The sequence below is a fragment of the Cervus canadensis genome, chromosome 16 (genome assembly GCF_019320065.1).
Source record: "Cervus canadensis isolate Bull #8, Minnesota chromosome 16, ASM1932006v1, whole genome shotgun sequence".
Taxonomy (NCBI): domain Eukaryota; kingdom Metazoa; phylum Chordata; class Mammalia; order Artiodactyla; family Cervidae; genus Cervus; species Cervus canadensis.
In genome coordinates this window covers 4,443,789-4,465,148 of record NC_057401.1, presented here as the reverse complement: position 1 = coordinate 4,465,148, position 21,360 = coordinate 4,443,789, and the positions used below count along the sequence as shown (strand labels likewise).

General features: G+C 43.9%; 1 protein-coding gene across 3 annotated transcripts in view; it reads right to left on the bottom strand.

The window, feature by feature from the left end:
* CREBRF (CREB3 regulatory factor) overlaps nucleotides 1-9,914 on the bottom strand; it is a 60,077-nt gene extending 50,163 nt beyond the window's left edge. For 2 of the 3 annotated variants that reach the window (XM_043488665.1, XM_043488667.1), the window contains exon 1: nucleotides 9,783-9,914. The gene's annotated coding sequence lies outside the window, so the exon portion shown is untranslated. Of the gene's footprint in view, nucleotides 1-8,231; nucleotides 8,928-9,782 lie in introns of those variants that run through there. The other variant, XM_043488666.1, reaches the window with a different exon arrangement.
* Nucleotides 9,915-21,360: the final 11,446 nt, after the last annotated feature.

Genomic DNA, 21,360 nt, shown 5'->3' with positions numbered 1-21,360 from the left:
AGAATCATTTCACTTTCTGAGCTGTTCTGCAAAAATCTACAAAACATAAAAAGGAACAATACCACTACAGGTAGCAGCACAAAACCAGCAGTGCCGGTGAGAGAATACCTGAGTCATCCGGCGGTGTTTCAGGGAGACCTCCACTCAGGATTACCCTGCCGCAGTGTCATCAGAGATCTGCGCCCTTCCTCAAAATCTATTGTCTCCTCACTCCTTTCTCAGAGTATTCATGCTTTTCAAAATTAGCATGAATGTAAATATACTGGAGGCAATTTTTAAATTCTCTTCAAATTCCTTCCTAGTGTGAAATGGGCTATTATATGCCACAGGCTCAGGACTATAAAGGTACAGAGGTTATGGCCCAAGGGCTACAGAGGTTGTGAATACAGTTTTGCAGTCTTTCTACTTTGAGAAACAGTGGCTGCCTCTTTGGCTCCACTACTCCTAAAAGGGCTTCCCTGGTAGCTCAGCAGTGAAGAATCTACTTGCCAAGCAAGAGATAAGGGGTTCAATCCCTGGGAAGATTCCCTGGAGAAGGAAATGGGAACCCATTCCAGTATTCCTGCCTGGGAAATCCCTTGGACACAGGAGCCTGGCAGGCTACAGTTCATGGAGTTGCAAAAGAGTCCAACACAAGTGAGTGACTAAATAATCACAACAAAATGAGAAGCAAACTCTAGATTCAAGATACAAAATTCTGCTTTAAAACTGAGTATTTGGGATTTTGTTCCACATTCTCACCTGTCTTATCTGTAAATACAAGAACCCCCCAGGGATATTGTGATTCATGGTAATATGGAAAGAATCTAGCCCTGGCACAAAACAGACACTCAATAAATGGTGGCTGGTTTTTGTTTTCTGATTCCTTCCTTAGTATAAGATGTTCCTCGGATGTGGCTGCTACTGAATATACACACCTAAATTCAACATGGAATCCTCGACTGTCTGAATTCCAAACTTAATTATCACAAACCCAACTGCCTGAAACTAGGGTGAATAGAGGATATGCAGGCAACACAGGTCATTTAACACCCTCACTCCAGCTTTATGAGGGTGAAATGTTCATTATGCTGGTTTAATCAGCAAAACAATCTTTGGATTCACAAAGTAGTTCATAAAGTTGCAAAGCAGTCATCTCTGTACACAATAAAGAACTGGAGAAAAAATTACAAGGAAAAGGGCTTCTTCTGAGAGATTATTGCTCTTATTTTTCAAAAAATCACATACAATTTACCTCTTTTTATAGTCATTTATACTGGCTTCACCAAAAAGTCTGAGTAACTCGAGGAAATAGATTTATACAAAACTTATCTTTGTACTTAAAAGACCTTACACAGTTTCTGAAGAATACACACACATACACATGCAGTTTAATCTACACTATACTTGTCTCAACAAGGCTCACAATAAATCAAAACAAAGGAGGTAGACTAACCCAACTGCTGAGAAAACATAGCTTTGAATAGAATCAGCAGCTAACAGAAGACAAATACAAAGAGTAACCAGAACCTGGTCCCATTCTTCCATTAGACACTCATAATTCTTACATCCCTCCAAGGAAAGTATAGAATAAAATTAATTTACAGTAACTTAATAGTTTTCAACTTGGGAGTTTGGGAAACCAGCAAGTTATTGTGCTAAGGTATAAAACCAGGTAACAAGAGCCTAGTAAGTTCACTCTACTAAGAATATGTACAATTTAAAACAAGAGACAAAAACTGAAGCTGTTTCTTTCTTTGTTCATTTTTGTTTGGCTGTGTGGCTCTTAGGTTCTTAGTTCCCCAATCAGGGACTGAACCTAGATGTTGACAGTGAAAGTACCGAGACCTAACCATTGGACTACTGGGGAATTCCCAAAAAACTGAAAATTTAAAGCAAAGTTCTCAAACTGCATTGCAGCCATAAATCAGTGCCTACCTATGGATTTTGTTCAGCCAACACAGTAGTGTTTATAAAAACTTAAATTTTAACTGTCAGAACTTAAATTGGAAATTTCATATAAAATTTCTGTATCCTGTTATCAAATCTCACTCTCTTGAGCGGGGGGGGGGGGGGGGAAACAGACCTGACAACACTGGGTAAATACTCCCAGCAAGATCACCGGAACTGGTGTTGAGAGCCATCACTTGACAATGGCCTGTGCTTCCTAGCTTGTTCCAGTCACCATCCAGTCCTATTTTACAGGTGGAAAATCTTCAAGATTCTCAAAACAACATGCATGCATGCTAAGCTGCTTCAGTCATGTCCAACTATAAGGGACCCCATGGACTGTAGCCTGCCAGACTCTGCTGTCCATGGGGATACTCCAGCCAAGAATGCTAGAGTGGGATGCCATGTCCTCCTCCAGGGGATCTTTCTGGCCCACGGATCGAACCCACATCTCTAATGTCTCCTGCACTGACAGGCAGGTTCCTTACTACTAGGTGCCACCTGGGAAACCCCTCAAAACCACAGCTGGCAAAAAGCCTGTTTGCTGAGTATAGCTAACTCCAGGACTTTCATTCTTAATCATTTCACAACTCTACGTCCAGGTGAAAGGTAATGTGAAAACAGGTATTTAAAAGAACTATACAGGAATGTCTATAGCATCTTTATTCACAATAACCTAAAATCTGAAAGCAGCCAAAATATCCATCAACTGGTAAATGGATGGACTGTGGTATATCCATATGATAACAAGTACTCAGCTGATACTTGAAACAACATGAATAAATCTCAAAAGCATTAAGTAAAAGCAGTCAGACTCATAAGACAACAGACTCTATGACTGTACTTATATGAAATTACAAAAAAGAAAAAACTGTAGTGACAGCAAGTAAATAGTAATTGCGGCCGGACTGAAGAGGGGCATGAGGGAACTTTCTGTGGTGATGGGAATATTCCACATCATGACTGTAGAGGAGGATAAATAACTACACACATCTGTCAAAACCAAAAACAGGAATTTATAAAACCTGTACCCAATAAAGCTAGTTCTAAAGCGAGGCATTCAAAAAATACTATAAAACTAGAGAGAAGAGTACTACTATCTTTACCTGGGAAAGTTTGGGAAAATTTCAGGAAAGGTGAAATTTAAATTAGATCTCGTCACAGAACAAGTTTAAGGCACATAAGAAGTAAAAAACACAAAATATAAGTAGTAATATTCTGCACTGTAGCCTATGAGAAGAGGCATCTCTGAATACAAAGGAAAAAATGCTTCAAAGAAGGAAATTCACAGAAATGAGTAATTAGTACCTAGGTAAGTATCAAAGGCAAGTTGATCACACAAGATTTCCCAAGAGGGAATCAACTCAGACATTTATTGCTGTTCATATGCAAAATTAACAGTACTGTGAAAGAACTTTTGTTTTCTTTTCAAACAAAGCAAAAAGAAAAGGAAGACGCTAGCAAAGGAAAAGAAACCTAAAGAGAGTAAAGGAAGGGAGGGAGGCAAGGAGATGAAGTGAAGGGACGGGACACCGCGTCAGAATCAAAGGTGCCTGAGGCCCACAGGTGAGAAAACAGAAAAAGGCAGGCACGTCAGACCTTGATGAGGGGCTAAAAGGAAAACTAAAAACTAGGGGGAAAGAGACCAACCAACGTCAGAGCGAAAGAGAAAAGAGAACACAGGACCGACAGTGCAAAGCAGACCCAGAAGAACTAGAGGACAAGGGAAAGCAGAAAAGTTCTCTCTCCCTGAATCTCACCAAGTAGCCCCTTCCTCCTCGATCTCTGCCTCTGCCTCAGCTGAAGTCTTCTCACACCCAACCCCACTCCATACATCTTGTACACCCTTCAGACGTCACTGATTTCTTTAACTAGTCTTCAAATCCCAGTTTAAATGCCATCTTGTCTGGGAAGCTTTTCCAACTTTTCCAGGCAGAATCCACATTGTTCTAAATACCGTAATGTTGAGCTGTAGTATCTGTCTCCTCTACTAGTCTATGGGCAACTCCAGCAGAGGATTCAGCAGTGAGGATGAAAACCTTTACTAAAGAGCAGTCTGAAAAACTATAAAGTCCATCTAGTCTTCTACAACGATTCCCAGGTGGCTCCGGGGCAAAGAATCTGCCTGCCAAGCAGGAGATGCAGGTATGATCCCTGGATCGGGACGATCCCCTGGAGAAGAAAATGGCAACCCACTCCAGTAGTCTTGCCTGGAGAATTCCATGGACAGAGGAGCCTGGCAGGCTACAGTTCACGAGGTCACAAAGAGTAGAACACGACTTTGTGGTTAAACTAGTAAGTCTTCCACAACAAGTCTTAAAGCAGGATGCTTGAAGCTTTTCTGTTTAAAGGGTACAGTGAGGGAATCCCCTGGTGTTCCAGGAATTAGGACTTGGTGCTTTCACTGCCAATGGCCCTGGTACAATCTGTGGTCAGGGAACTAAGATCCCACAAGCCACACAATACAGCCCAAAAAAAAGGAATACAGTGTATCTTTCAAACAAGAGTGTATCTACCTTATCGCCAGTGTCTCCCTATATGGTAAAAGCGCATTTTTAAGTTTTGTTTTCATTTCTCAGTGAATGGCACATATAAAAAGAAGGAAAATTGTACCAGGAATGGCGTATAGCAGTCAAAGTAGAAAATTTATCTACAAAATAAACAGGGGCGCTTCAATTTGCCAAAACAAAACATTACTTGGAAGAAAGCGATAAGTGTGTCCACAAGGAATGTGAAGGAAACTGAAGGAGGACAAAAAATCAGCAAGCTCATGATGCTCTCACAAGAAACTTGTCAACATCAACAATACCCAAAGATAAGTAAGTGAAAACATGACTTTGTAACAAAACATGTAAAATATGTCAAAAGGACAGAATGACAGGATGATCAGAGTTGCTGGAAATTAGTGAGGAGATGAGTAGTTCAGAAGGCTGCTGGGGGTGAAGACTTTCAACACGGATTTTGGAAGAAATGTCATGAACTGCTGAAAAGGCTTACAAGGCTTAGCTAGCAATGGAATGAGTTGGTATTGCATTCACAAAGTACCAGTTCATGTGTGCTAAGTCACTTCAGTTCTCTCTGACTCTTTGTTACCCTATGAACTATAGTCCACCAGGCTCCTTTGTCTATGGGATTCTCTAGGCAAGACTACTGGAGTGAACTTCCATGCCCTCCTCCAAGGGATCTTCCCAACTAGGGATCAAACCCTTGTCTCTTGTGTCTCCTGCATTGGCAGGCAGGTTCCTTACCACTGTGCCATCTGGGAAACCCACTGCAGTCACCTGCATCAAACTCTCTCCACATCTAACCCAACTCATTGGGATAAAACAGACTTATTAGCAAGAATGATTTTACATATTTCTCCCTAAAGGGACCCTTGCTATATAAATGGATAATTATCCCAAACATCTAAGAAGAAATTTTGCTCACATTTGCCAAACATCCAGAGACCAAGTATGCCAAGAGCTAATGACAAATTCACTCACAAGACAAAGAACAAGGGTTTTGGTTGCTGCTTTTCTGGAAGGAATATTTGAGTCTAACTAATGGAATGTACCTAACAACAACAACAACAAAAAACCAGGGATTTTTAAGAAATCGTTGAAATAGCTTTTCTTACAAAAAAGGGTCAATTTTAACATGTAGACTTTTTGTTTGATGAGCAGATAGGGACTAATTACTCCCTTCCAACTAAGAAAAACCCAAGGTCTCTACTAATAGTAGACTGACTTCACTGCCTTCTAGATAAGCAGTTTTTAGCAATCTACTCATTTATTTAAGCAATTCAAAAACACTAAAAGGTGTTAGGCACTGGGGATACAGAAGAGGAAGACTCTGACCTCAAACTGCTCGGTATTAAGTAGGTAGAGAAATACTGTACAGAAAGTCCTAATAAAAGAGAAACTCAGAGGCAATCACTAAGAGAAAGAAAATTGAATACAGATTTGCTAGGCAGTTTCAAGCAAGCCCAAAGTATTGGCATATTCAAAGTACAAGAGTTTGAGAATAATTCACAATTTCCCAATAACCCTCTGTGAAACAGAAAAAATCACTAATCCTTACCATTAAACAAATAAACTGAATCACTCATAGTCACCCCCGGCAAACATAGGTTAACCAGAACTAGAAACAAGATCAAAGGTCACAGGATGCTTTTTGGTTTTAAGAGGTCAATATATTATCTTTCCTAAATTTTCATGCTCGCTCTGAAATCCAGTTTGAATCAACAAGACTGGTGAAATACTACATAAAAACAAAACGGAAAGCTACACATGAAAAAAGTACTTGCCTGTGTAACATTTTTAGTTATGGCATCTCCACTTCAGTGGGCGCTTAACACTACCTGATATTTTCCAAGGACGGGGAGGGGCGGCAACCGACATTTTGGGAATTGGTTTGAAAAAGCACCCTATCCTATTTAGGTAATTCTACAAAGAGCTGAGGCAAAAACATAAACAATGTGGCTCCCAAATTACATGTATGATATATATAAGATCTATGTGCGTTATCTATTCACTCGACCAACTTCTCTCCAAACAGTTAACACACTAAGGTTCTTAGATACATTTTAAAGTCAAATTTTTTTCAATCAGAATGCATCTCTGAAATAAATAAGACTTGATGTTCCAACATTTGCTTTAAACAGTTTTTCAGGAAGACATCTATTCGCAAATAAAAATGTAGAATAAAACGTAGACATGTGGTCTTACTCTAAAAATTCAAGGCATGAGATACATACATTCTGCAAGTGCTCAAAATTACCCAAAGTTCGTGTTTATATATGTTGCAATAACTTAACACCCAAGTACTTAAAACCCAGAGACTGATGTCTTGGAACATGGGTTGACAAACAAACCACAGCCTTCAAATACAGCCTGTTCTTATAAATAAAGTTTTATTGGATTATAGCCCCAAACATACTGTCTATTGCTGTTTTCATACTACAATCTGCAGACCTGAGGTGTGACAGACACTACATGTCCCACAAAGCATAAATATTTACTACTCCATCCTATACAGAAAATGTGCACGAGTTACCCTATCTTAGAATCATTAGAATCAATGATCTGACAAATTTATGTCCAGTCTCAGAGTTCATCTACCCTGAAAGTTGAACTACTGAATACGGTAAAAGAGGATTTGTCCCCAAAACATCCAAGTACAAACCCACACGGAAAAAAACCTCTGCTGAATCACTGAAAGTCATGTAGTTGTCAATCTACACTAAAAATTAAACTTTAAAAGCAAACGGTGAAAAAAAAAGTCAAACGGTGAAAAAAAATAAATAAAAGCAAACAGTGAATTTAGTTCACAATCTTGTAAAACTTTGCTACAATAATAGAATCAACATGAAAACTCACTGTACTTTCATTGTCACTTGTATTTAGCTCACCACCACCAGGAGACATACTAATTATTCCTTTATTACTTATACTTGCATCCAAGAACCTACACACATTAAACTAGTAAACCAAGACATAGTTTTTGTAAAAGTCTGTTTCCCCCTGTCAGGACAGAGAATGGGATGGTAAGTGGAAGTAGTCTCTTCTTCTAGATATATTTAGCCTCTTCTATGCTTATTAGTCTAAAAATTCCAAAGATGCTTTATTAATCACATAAAAAGAGTTACATCCAAATAAGTCTTGTTGAATCTATTGCCATTCTTAGAATAAGACAAAAAAGGGGTGCAAATACTTTCATTTGCCATAAAAATTATATTTAAGAACTCGAAGTCTATCAAATAATCAGGATTTATATTTTTATATATCATCCTTAACAGAACTGTGAGTCAATCATACCAAATACAGAAATCGATAAATCATTTATTTACCAATTATTTTTCTCCAGTTAACAAAATAGGAGATAACTGCAAATTCCTAAATACATACAGCCAACTCTTGAATAGCCCCTCACGATATACCTAAGGCATGTTCCTGACCGTTTAAGTGCTTAACCAAAGATGCATCAACAGCCTGGTACCCTTGAGAATACCAAGAGAGTCACAGGTTGTAAGGTGATGTTAACATAGAACTAAATTAAGCATCGAATACGGCCGACGTGATGCCAAATTAACTATAAAACAAATAAAGTAAAATAAGTGATCTTCTAATTACTCATACCATTTCCTCTTTCATCTTTGGTGCTTCTCCTAGCTATTTTGGATTACAAGAAAATGGGAAAAAAAAATATTTAAAAGTACAACCAAGTGACAATCAGTTTACCATAAACCACAAGATTTACACATAAGTCTCATTTTTTGCTTTTTTAAAAGAAGTCAGTCAGATCTTGATCCTATTTCTCACCTGCAGGGTATTCGCAAGACAAGAGTCCTAAAGAACCTTCAAACCTAAATAATTCTCCCAAGACTCAGTTTTTTCATGAAAGTATATTTAAGGTCTATCAATTTATGTAAGCAGAAGGGGCAAATTACTACCAGGACCAGGGTAAGCACGAAGGGCCTGATCTTTAGAAGGTATCCTAATGAAAAAAATGGAGACCCCGCCCAGCCCTTAACTTTCTCGGCTTTTCTAGTCCTGGTATCCTCCGGGCAAAATCCAAAAAAACAGAACTTCCTCCTCACTGCCTCCTTCTATCCCGGGCCTGGTGCACAAATTCAGACCGCTAGTTATTCAAGTACCTTCTTAAGGCAGTCTTAAGGCTCAAGCTCGCTCAGAAACAGCAAAAAGGTTTGCCATCTTGGGTTAACGGAGTGCAATTACAGGGTTTGGCGGCCGGGTTTGTCAGGAAGCTTAAAGCCGAGAAAGAGGGAGAACCCAGAAACTGAGTTCCATCTACTCCCAGGAACCATCCCCAAGGGGCGGCTAGACTGCCCTCGGTACTTCCCTGCCTCCTCTGCTCGGGTGGGGAGAGCGGTGGGTCGGGGTCAGGCTCCCCTGAGCTACTTCATCGTCCCATCGGACTCGCCTTCGGACACCCGAAACGCCCCCGGCCCGGCTCCCTTGCCCTTTGCCCTGTCTCCTCCCCTCTCAGTGACCCACCGCCACCGGTCCCCTCCCATCTAACATGGCCGCCCCACCTGGCCCACCCCCGACACAGCCTAACAAATTGGGGGGGGGGGGGGGTCCCATCACACCGCCTCCCCCAAGCCCATTGGCGCGTCAGCCTCCGTCTGCCCGCTCCATTGGATGGCAGCGTCTGCCACTCTGCGCCGAAAGCTCCGCCTCCAAGCCGCTTCAAGCTGCTTTGAGAAGACATATAAACAAATCCCGGGAGGGAGGCCCCTCTCAGCAGTCACTGGGGCGGGGACGGGAAGGGGGAGCGGCTACCCCCGAGACACCCCTGCCTGGACCCCCCCAACCGCAGCCCGCGCCTCCTTGTCTCCTGCCAGCCCGGTTCCAACCTTCGTGGCCCCGGCCCTTCCTCACACGCCCCTCTCTCTCCTCCTCCCCCGCCAGCCTCGCCTCCCCTCCCTTCCCCGGCCCCTCCCACCCGCTCGCTTCTCTGACAGGCCGGTTGCCGGCAGCCACGGCCCCGGGCTCCGAGGCAGCGGTAAAGAGCCAGGCGGCCTGGCAGGGTGGACGCTCGGCACTGCCCACCCCTGGCCTAGCCTGCCGCCCGCCCGCAGGTCCCTCTCCCGCTGCCCCGCGCTTTTATATAACCGTCCCGGGCCGGGGGTGGGGGAGGGGAGCCGGAGTCCCCGTGACCGGCAGGCGGCAGCCCGCAACCCGCGCGCCCCCAGACTCGGTCCTGGTCCCGGCCCCCGCCCCGTGCCGACCCGGCCCGGAGCCTCGGCGCCGCCGCCTCCTAGGCCAGCGGCCCTCCTCCGCCCCCCGCCCGGCTCACCCCCCAGCCCAGGCGCCTGCGGGCCCCGGGCGGAGGGCAGCGGGCCTCACCTGCGGGTGTGGGGGCGGCTCAGGCGCTGGGTCTGGTTCCACTGCAGGGGCCGCGGCCCCTCTCCATGCTGCCTCGGGTTTGTTTTGTTTATGTCCTTCCTGACGGGTTCCCGGAAATCGCGTGACTCGCCCCCCTCACGTGGGCCGCGGCGAGGAGGAGGAGAGAGGCGGGGGCCCGCCGGCCTCGGGCCAATCGCGAAGCGCCCTGCAGCTCGGCCAATCAGGAGCTCGGGCCGGCAGAGTACCCCTATCACATGACGCGGGAGGGGCGGGTTGCCGGGAAAAACCAGGAAGAGGGGGCGGAGCGGGGGCTAAGCCTGTCGCTGCAGCGTGGGCGTGGGCCGTCTCTAATAGCTAGGTGCATTCGCGTTTGTCAGGGATGTTCGTTTTCAAATACTTTCACGTCCGGCATTATATCTAATATTACAACTACGCGGCAAGGCCTGAAGTGCCCGTATTCCCATTTTACAGTTTAAGTTCACTGAAACTTGAGGGAAGCTACGAAAACGGCATTAATTTAGGAGGGGGATTGATTGCATCCACTGTTTTATGAATGTCCACAACAACCCCATCTGAACCACTTAATTCAGTGAGAAACTGACCTTGCCTGCAGCTTGTTCGTTCATTCTTTCAACTTATTGCGCACGTTTGCTCCAGACAATGGATTCCGTGCATCTTTAAAACGGCGTTACATACACAACCGTACATACAGAATGCTACTAGAAGCGCTTAGACAAACAAGCCTATATAACACTTTGACCTGAATGTTTATGTATGTGTGTGTATGTTCCCTAAATCTGTTCATAATAACACTCGTGGTAATATACCAATTTTTAGACGGGGAAATTAAGGTTCAGAAAAGTTACTTACACAAGGTCAGACAGCTTGTAAATGACCCAGCTGAGACTAGAACCCATTCCTGTCATCACAGCCTGTGTTTCCAGGCTGCTCTTTATGTTTCTTAAGAACCCAGAATTCGTCTTCTAAGCACAGTACAGAAATCTGATTTTAGTAGGCAAAAGGAAAGGAGGGTGTGGGAACAGAAATCCTTGGCCAGATTCCTTTAGGATGCCAGTTTTCTCTTAGGAGTAATTGTCTTTGAAAAAAAGGTGGCTTCTCTTTGCACACATATAGGGAAGTAATAACGTCAGTGTCAAAACCACACTTTTGAATCAGACTTTCATAGACCATAAGCTTCAAGAGGACAAGGGCCAGCCTACATTGTTCATCTTCTACCTTTCATGCCTGGCACATGGTCATTAAGTACTGGTTGAATAGCAACCTGGGTTTGAAACCTTGTTCTACTGTGTGTGAGCCAGGACAAATTATTTAACTTCTGTGTGGCTCCTCTGTAAGTACCTCACGGGGTTGATATAAGAACTGAGTGAAAAAATTCATATAAAGCACTTATCATAGTGTTTCACATAAAGTGAGCACTTAATGAATGACAGTATGATTAGATTGTTTCAAGTACATCATTTAGAAGATCCATAGCAGACTAAATAGCAAGTAAAGATAGCTCTAGGCTTACTTTTAGTAGTTTAGCAGTACTAAAATATTTTTGTACACAATATTAATAGGTAAGGATATGTAGGTACCAAAGAGGAAAGTGAAAGTCAATCTTCCCTCTGTATCCTTCAAAATGAAGTGAGGGAATGAATACTCTCCCTACTGCACAGGAAATGTGTTCATGCATGCTAAGTCGCTTCAGTTGTGTCTGACTCTGCAACCCTATGGGCTGTAGCCCACCAGGCTCCTCTGTCCATGGGGATTCTCCAGGCAAGAATACTGGAGTGGGTTGCCATGCCCTTCTCCAGGGTATCTTCCCCACCCAGGGATTGAACTGGTGTCTCCTGTCTCCTGCATTGGCAGGCAGATTCTTTACCACTAGCACCACTGGTAGCAGGATTATAATTATTTTCTTGAGGCCAACACTTTGTTCTTATTTAGTCACTGAATCATGTCCAACTCTTTGCAACCCCATGGATTGTACCCACCAGGCTCCTCTGTTTATGGGATTTCCCAGGCGAGAATAGTGGAGTGGGTTGCCATCTCCTTCTCCAGGAGATCTTCCCAATCCAGGGATCAAACCCGAGTCTCTTGCACTGGCAGATGGATTCTTTACCAAGTCCCTGGGGAAGCCCCAAGGCTAAGATACCACCTTCTAATTTTCCGTATTAACTGGAGTTTAAAAACGAAACCCCAATAGAAAAACTAGCTTGCGAAGTATGAGCCAGGTTCCTCTCACTCATTCATGAGATTCATGCATTAAATCTCCATGGAATACATTACAAATGATCCTCACTCGTAATACCATGTTTGGAAAAACTGCAGCAAATGGTTAGCTCTTCCTCTGTTACTGCCCTTTGAATACAGGTATTTTCACCTCCTCTCCTGGGCTCAAGTTTCTTGGGCTCAAGGAGCACCCAGAGTCTTTTCACAGCAGGAGGCTCTGCCCTTTGAAAGCTCTTACTAGTGAATTACGTTGTATTCCCGCCTTTGCATCTTCTGTTGTCTTGGAAAGGACAGACTTTTGGCTAACAGAGACCTTTCCATCAAGGTTTATTAATGACTGTATCCTGCTCTGAAGTGAATGAAGTCACTGACTCCTAATTGATTTGTTTCTCTGAGTTTTACCCTGCCAGATTGTGCCACAGTCAAAGCTGGCAGGGAGGCAGGACTCCGGAATGGCATCGGCCTGAGTTTCAGAAGGCTCCTCTCGTTCTAGTCACAAAGTGGCAACCAGAGGCCACCTCCTCCAACATGCTTGACCTTGACACTGGCAGAAGCATTTCATGCTGGGGTAGCCTGAATCAGAAAACTATGTTTTACCCAAATATGAGACAATGAGGTAAAAAAGGAATACTTAAGACTCCACTGAATTCTTAAAAATAATTTTTATTTTGTGATTAGGTAACATATATACATCATACTAAATTCAAAAGGTACAAAAAGTATTTAGTGAATGTTAAATCTCTCTCCCACCCCTGTTCCCTGGCCCCTCATGTCTCCTTCTCAGAACCAACCACAGTTACCCACACTCTCCGTATCCTTCCAGAGACACTGTGAATGCAGATGTTTCACCCACTTTACACCTTAAGGTATTTGAACCACTATTGTTGGTGCCAAGACCCCAGTTGGAGCTCTACCACCAACTGTGAGACCCAGAGTGAGGGGCTCGATCTCTCTGGGTTCTAATTTCTTCACCAGGAGGAACTGGATTAGAACCAGATGTTCTTTATGGTCCTTCTCTCAGTCCTCCTAAAGAGTTAAAATAACTGCTATAGGTCCTAACTCTCCTTTTGATCTGAAGTTTGCACTCTAATTTTTCATTAGAGCACAGACTGAGCCCGGCCTGCAGATCATGCACACATCTTCTAAATGAGTGTTATCCTTTTGAATCTGTGTTTTCTTTCCAGACCCTCCAGACCTGTGTGATATGTTAAGATTTCACAGCTTCGGAAGTGAGATTAATTAACTCAACACTGGAAGATCTCCAGGAAGAGCTGAGTCCTTCGGACACTTTTGAAAACTGATTTTCTTCCTGAGAAAGTGGAGTGTTGCTCAGGGAGAATCTAAAAGAGATATAAATTGATGCTTGGGAATTGACACCCATTCCTCTTTCATCCCTCCTAAAAATATTCTTTGGGGAAAGAGGAAAGATCAGTTCTTCCCATTGCCTCAGCCTCTTAATAGAATGCAGTGTTCTTTACAGTTCCGAGCTTCGGTTTCTTACTTCTCTCAGAAAGCACAAAAGTTCAGCCCCAAATGCACTTCCGTAAGTCGACCATTTACTTGTTTCCCCTGATTCCTCGTTCTCCAAATCCCAGAACACATCTGCCAAAGGATAGGAGCTTGTGGTCAGAAGGCACAAATTAATATCCAAATTCTATTCAACCTCCATGCCTTAAGATCCCACATCTTTTATGAAGTCTGTTTCTATCACATCTCCCTTTTAAAAAAAAATGAGTTTTTTTTTTTTTTTTTTTTTAACGTGAACCATTTTAAAAGTCTTTCTTGAATTTGTTAGAATACCGCTCTGGCATGTGGGATCGCAGCTCCCCAATCAGGGAGAGCTGCACTGGAAGATGAAGGCCTACCCACTGGGCAGCCAGGGAAGTCCCTACCATATCTATTTTGCCTTCATTAATCTCCTTCCTTCTACCACCCACTGAGAATTTAATATACTCACTGCTTTGCATTATTTGTAATGTATCTGTTGATGTTATTCTATTTAATCAAGAGGCATAAACACTAATACATCCTTGAATTATGGAGAATGCAAGGCACATCCTTAGCAGATTCAAGCTTGCTTAGTGATGGATAAAGGAAGAGAAAGGAAAAACAAAAAAAACAAAAACCTGACATTTGTGGAGTGCCTAAGGTGTTCAGGAAGACACAGTGTCTACCCTGGAGGAACTCAGAAAGTGGTGAAGACTTGACTTGGGAAGCTGACAATTCAGTAGAGTTTATAAGAGGGGAAGCCCTGACCTGGTTGTTAAGAGCATGATACATAAGTGTTTCAGGGCCACTTGCTTGTTAAATGACTTGGGCAAGTTCCTAATCTATCTGTGCCTTGGTTGCTGTCATCACCGGCTTACAGGTTGATTTTGAGGATGAAATGCAGGGCCTGATGTCTCAGAGGTACTCAACAGTGTTGGTTTCCTCCTCCTCCACCTTCCAGGGAGAAACATGATTGGAAGTCTCTTGGCAGAGAAGCAGCAGCAGAGAAGGGAAAGAAAGTGGCATGGCTAGAGAGGGCAGCAAGCAACTCAGACTGTTTGGGGACACCATTATCTTTCACAGCAGCATTTCCATCAAAATTGTTTTGTCTGTTTCACTAAAACTGAAAATTTCTAGGACATCTAATAATTCCTGTGGGGTTCTTGTTTTTTTGCTTTGATTTTGCTTTTTTTGTACTGAACATACAATTAGTATCAGCCACTGTTACTGATAGCAAACCAGGAAGCGAGGGAATGAGAACAATCTAGCATTTGTTGTAGGAAAGACTCCCAAAGGCCAGGTACAATAAGACCTTCTTGTTGGGGAGGCCAGAAGTAGGAGGATAAAAACAAAGCGGAGGAACAGACTGATAAGAAGCAGGAACCAAGACGTGTAGCCAGATAGCAGTTTGCTGAACTACAAATAGAATCGCATTCCAAAAGGTCCAATTGGGCGTAAAACTGAAGCTGGATTTGAAACACAGGAAGTAAACAGTCCAGAGAGGTCGCTAAAAAAAAGTAATAAAAAGCTCAGAGAGGGTGAGGGTGAGGGTGAATTTAGGGGGTCCTGTGTATCCAAGGTTTTTTTCCCCTTACAAATTCACAGGGCTTCCCAGGTGGCATTAGTGGTAAAGAACCCGTGTAAGAGACCTGAGTTCGATCCCTGGGTAGGGAAGATCCCCTGGAGGAGGGCATGGCAACCCACTCCAGTATTCTTGCCTGGAGAATCCCATGGACAGAGGAGCCTGGCAGGCTACAGTCCGTGGGGTTGCAAAGAGTTGGACACGACTAAACACGCACACGGGCACAAATTCACAGTATCCTTCATGACACAGCGAAACCAGGGATGGTGCCATCAGTGTTTAGTTTTCAGCCTATTTTCACGAAGTCCAGGCAAGAGTGGGTGCACAAGATAAATGCGTGCAATGTACCTGCCTTCACACTCAAGTCACACCGAGCACAGAGCACATTAACAAACCTGAATGCCAGCTGTGGGCTCTATCCTGTGTCAGGAGGGCAGTGCCATTAATCTATCCCTGTAACTCAGTGCCCTTCTAGGCTCCTGCAGGGCGGCCTGCCTGTCTATACAGACCCTCAGAGCATTGGGGTTCCCTGCAACCTCGGTGGTGCAGCCGTCACTCCGGCCAGCACTCAGCCCGGTCTCTGACTGCAGGAGTCCTGGAGAGCTGGCTCCCACGGCTCCCTGGTGCCCTGGCAACCAGTCACCTCAACAGAAGGACGCCTCTTGCCCATGTTGCCCCATCACCTCTTCCCAGTTTGACAAAAGCAGAAGTCGCCTTTGGGGAACTTGGGAGCAGCAGATGAAGCCAAATGGGGATCAGGACAAAGTCTGGGGCAGTTCCTCTTTCCTCCTAGCAAAGGAAGTAATAAAAAGATTCAGGCTCCTGCCAACTCCACAGAAGAGACGACCAGGTCAGTGGTTTTCTTCTCTCCTCTGGTTGGGGAACAGAGAAGTAGGGAGTAAGTATTAGAAAAGAGGGAAATGTACTATACTGCTTTTCGCCTTGCCCCAACCCAGTCACACTTGGTTGAGGTGTAAGGCAACACAGTAAGGTCCTTAGGGTCTGGCACCCAACAAACCTAAGTGAAGGTTAGTTATTGTTGTTATTATTAGTAACAATGGCTCTGAACTTTTCTGGAGCTCTGATGAAAGCCAGACTTGCTCCCCAGAAAAACTCACACAAGTATACACAAATCTAATTTTGCTGGTGATTTCAGGGGATGTGCAGCTATTTGTGTAATACTCTGATTAGGACCCCTTGAGGTCAGAGGGACACTACTTCAACCAATAGAGCAGTTGCACAATTTGCAGGTCCAAGTGCAAAATGAGAATGTAGCGACCCCTTGATCAAAAATTAAGAATTTCATGACGACGAGAGCACAGCAGTAAGCCAAGGGCAGGACCCTTCTCCGCGTGACATGGCATGACTGCACAGTCCCACACCCACCCAGCTGGCTCACCAAGACCTCAGAGCCCTAGGTCGGAGGTACAGCCCTAGCTGTACCTTTGCTTTAAGCAAATGCAGTCTCTCAAGAATGGAACTTACAAAAAATGCATTTGAAAGCTGGCTGCCCATAGGATTCTTACTGAGCAAGCTCGTAGACATCAAACATTTGAACACGCCAGAGATCCTGCCCAGCAAAGCTTTTGCAGCTGGGGGCCTTGGGGGGAAGACCCGTAAATTATAACAGCTGTGATGACAGGAGTCAGCCACAGTTGCTGTGGACACCGAGAGTGGCCATAATTTAGGGAGGAGAGCACTCCCCGGGGCTGACTCCAGGGTGAGCACACTGGGATTAAAGGGTGCTAGATGTTCCAGGCAGAGGGAGGTGAGAGGGGACGATGCTTTGCCCAGACCTGCACTCTGGTGCACACGAGACGTCATGCCTGAAAACCCCACTTCTGACCCTGCTTTTCAGAAATGTCAGCAAACAGCAGGCTGTGTGCCCCCTCCCTTGGACACTCAGGTGTGGGTGAGGGCTGTTCTTTTACCACAGGTGATGTAGAAACAAACCATGGTGAAGAAGCTAAGACTGCAAGGCCTCAAGGAGGCCACATAAGGAAATTTATCCTGGGACAAAATGCCATGGAGACTCAGTGGCAGGCCGGGACCCTGCCGCCAGACGCCTCTGGGATTGAATCCCGTTACCTCTAAGCAGTAGTTTGTGGCCTTGTGCCTCAATGTTTTCATCTGTAAAATAGGGATAATCGGGGTATTTATCTAGCTGGGTTATTGTGGGTATTAAATGCATTAACATATGTGAAGCATTTAGAACATCTTGCTTATGCAACTTAATAGGACTGATAACAATGACGGCAAAAACGGGGGGGGGGGGGGGGGGGGGGGGGGCGGCGGGAAGCAGTTGCAGAAGGGTCCCAGACCTCAGAGATGGGAAGAGGCTTGGGTGTGGGTAAGTGAGGAAGGGAAAGTTCAAGGCCCTGTAACCACACCCTCTGAAAGGGCAAAAACCTTTGGAATGAGACTTTGATGGGACTTCTCGGTGGAACTGCTTAAGTCATGTAACCTTTGTTGACCTCAATTTCTCCAACTGTAAAGAAGGGATGCTGTGTCCCACTTACTTCTCTCCCCAGCTCTAAAGTGGGGGTGCTTCTCAGGTCCCCAGCCTACATTCTACACACTCTCTTCTCGGCGCCCACGCCCACAGCCACACCCACAGCTTCAGGTCTCTCCATGCTGGTGCCTCGCGTCCCCACCTCGAGCCTGGTCCTCCTCCTCAGCCTCCAGGCCCATGTAAAAAGTGCCCACCAGGTAGCTCCACATGCATGCCTCAGGCACCCACAAACTCTGTCTGTGACTGAATTCATCATGGCCCTGAATCTCAGTGAAAGTTTCCATGGTCCACCCAGCAGAAACCAGAGAGTGATCCCTGACTCCGCACCCCACCAACATCCATCAGCCATGTGCTTGTGCTAGTAGCTATGGCCCCAGTACAGCTACTTCTCTGACGTCATTTCACTCCTGTTTCCACAATCCAGGACACCTCTTCTCTCCTAGACTCTGGCAACAACTTCATCACTTGTCAGCCTGGGACACTTCACTCACTCCTGCTTGCCTAGCTCTAAGTCATCCTTTGGGTTTCCCCTTAAAGGTTATTTCCTTTAGAAAGCCTTCCTCCACCACTTACTGAGTGATTCTAGTCAACTTAACCAGCAATCTGTACTTGCTAAGGTCCAGTACCTCTACTGAGGTCCATTGCTAGGAGGTCAGGAACTGAATTTCTTCTGTTTACCACTGTCTTCAGCAGCTAAGAGCAGAATAAAGACTAGCAGCTGAAAATGCCTGTTGAACATTGCCAAAAACCTTATGTGGTTTGCAAAGTCACACTTAGCTTAACTCACATTTCCCGACACAGCACTTCTACAAAACATCTGCTCCTCTTGTTCCCTTTTGGGATGGCACCCACAGCAGTACTACACTTTGGACAGTGAAGAAAAACTATGGAAACCGTTTCAAAATCCTGACGGCAATTTAAATAGAAGCCTGGCTGGATTCAGGTGGGTAGCCGGCTTCGGTGCTGAGCATCCTCAGCTGAATACTCCTGTTTTGAGTTGGCTGGGAAGTAGTGGGAGTTAGGGAAGAAAGGGCCAATACATTTCACAAGGAGGGGGTTTAGACAGAAACAGCACCACAGTCTGAATGAAAGGCTTGCTCGGAGTGGTTGGGAGTGGAAGAACAGTGGGGCTTTTTCTAACCCGTGTGGGACCCCAGAACATGCATACCCCAGGCTTCCACTTTTCTATGTGGGCAGAATCAAAATCAATGCTCCCTTTTCACTTCCTCACGTTGTCACTGTGAGCACCTACACAAAGGGAGGCTGGCATTTCCTCAGCTGAATGTGCTGCACTCCGTCCTGCATGGTGCAAACATTTAATCAGAAGTGCTGTGTGAACTCATGGATTTCATTGATTCAGAATAGCTTCAGTGTTTTAACAAACCTAGCTGACTTCATTTCCCTTGGCCCTGAATTACTCTTAAAAAAAAATGATGTGTGTGTGTGTGTGTTTGAGCAGGCGTGCCTGTGTTATATGATGTTTGAAGAAGTACTAACACTATTCTGATGTTCCCCTGCAAAACATCATTTTTTTTCCAATTATAAAATACATGTTCTTTGTGAAAAATCTGGAAGTACACAAAGCTGTAAAAGAAATAATCAGGAGCAACAATTTGGCCTATTTCTTATCAGGTTTCTTTCTATGCACGTAAGTTTGAAATCCTGTGGGCTTCCCCCCCCCCCCCACCTTGACGTAATACCCTATTATCTTTTGTTAGTAAAGAAACTTATTTTTTCTTCTTTTTATTCAAATATTAATAGCTTCATTGGAGAAAATGCTGAAAAGGAAAAAGAAAATTAAAATCATTTGCAATTACCATCCAGAGGCAATGTTAATAGTTTGTTATTTGTCTTTTCAATTTCTTTTCTAAGCATATATTTTGGGGAAAAGATTATTAAATGCACCAGGATATTCCTTTATTGGATGCAGCACGGCTTATGTGAGCATCTCCTTTTGTTGAGCATTAAGGCTGCTTTCGATCAACTCTGGTATGATAAGTGTTCTTCAGGATATAGCACTTTACATTTTTTTTCCTGAGAAAAATTATTCCTACAATAAATTTCATACATTCAATTCTTAAGAGAGAAAATTGAAGAAACAGGGGAAAAAGTAATACACAACTTTTGCTTAAGAGTCCATCACTATTTTAAATACATCTCTTCTTCAAACAGAAGAGAACTCTTACATAGAGGAATGCGGACAAAACTATTCTAAAATGCTGGACATATATTTTAAAATATAATTTAAATATAATTTTAAAAGGAGCAGTTGATTTCAAATTTTTGGAAGACAAAATCCAGGGCCAAATCTTCTATGAGTCTGAGCAACAGCTTAAAATAATTTTGCATCCACATGTAAGAACATCTACCACGAAAAAGAAAACCCAAACAAACAGAAAAACAACAGAAAAACAAAACAAAACAAAAAAAAACTGGCCAGAAGAAATAAACAAAAAGGTGCTACTTCTGAAGCAACACCCAAGAAATATATAACAAAAAATTGTTGGGTCAGTGATAAGGGTAGAGACATCATTACATGTTTAAGGAAAACAATGAAAACAGTGTTAAAAGAAACCAACGACCCTCAGATGACATCTTCAAAAGCATGCCAGAAATTCTTCTGTTCTGGTATACGACCTGGTAGAGCCTGGAAAGGCAGGAAGGATGTGGTCTAGACACTTATGCTATGATTATTTCGAAGAGATCCATCGCCCTGCTCAGAGATCAGGCTTGGAGCCTGGTGTGTGCCTTTTATTTTTGTGTAACCCAAGTACAAATGACTAAACAAAAGGGAAACCACATGTTTAAAAAAAAAGTCAGCTGCCCCTCTGGGGCCTATCTTCATAGAAAAATATAATCAGTGGGTCCTAGGGATTTCATCATTTCTTCAAAATATATCCTTTGTGTATTATCATAATTTACAAATCATCTTTACCACCAATACCTCACTTGGTAACAACCTCATATAGCAGAAAAGGGCAGGTATTATCACCATTTTATAGATGAAAAAACTGAGGCTCAGATATTAAATGATTTTCCCAAAGCCACATTACTAGAAAGCGATGGAGTAACTGCAAAGCTAGGCCCTCTATTAGTCTAATGATCATTCTAGGCCACACCATGGTCACCGGGCCAGACTTGGGAAGAAAGAAACACCCCAGTATCCTCTCAAAGGGCTGGATGGTGCTCCTTCCAACCTGGGCCCTGGCACGCACTGGAGCAAGGGCACTCTCAAGGGAAGAAGTGTTCGCAGGTGTTCATCTCGGATTCTGCCTGAGTTGCTGTAACAAAATGGTTTGATTATTAGGGAGGAGGTATCTGAGTTTATACATTAACTGCATTTAATATTCTTGAGAATTTCATACATGAGGAAATAGACTCAAAGGCTAAGTGACTTGTTGGGCCAAGGGAACTTACTGAATTTTGCCCACAAAATCTGAGTGGATCTCATCATTCCTTCATTTCAGTGACAGTAATACAGCTGGATGGTGACAGAGTCACAGAACCTGGCTGTTAAGGGCTTGAAATCTGTCTCTCAGTGGGAGGTGGGGGTAGATTTGAGATGGGGTAGGGTGCGGGAAGGAGGTGTCTCTGATCACCAATCTGGCTAGGAAATGAGTTCCTTTCTTCATCATAGGCTTTATGCTGAGGCTTCAGTAGGGCTTTGGTTTGGAGAAAACCCTCTAGGTTCAGGTCTGAGCTGCTGCCTTATTAGGGCCTTTACCTTCCCTGAGAGCTTACTGAGCAGGATTTTCCAAACC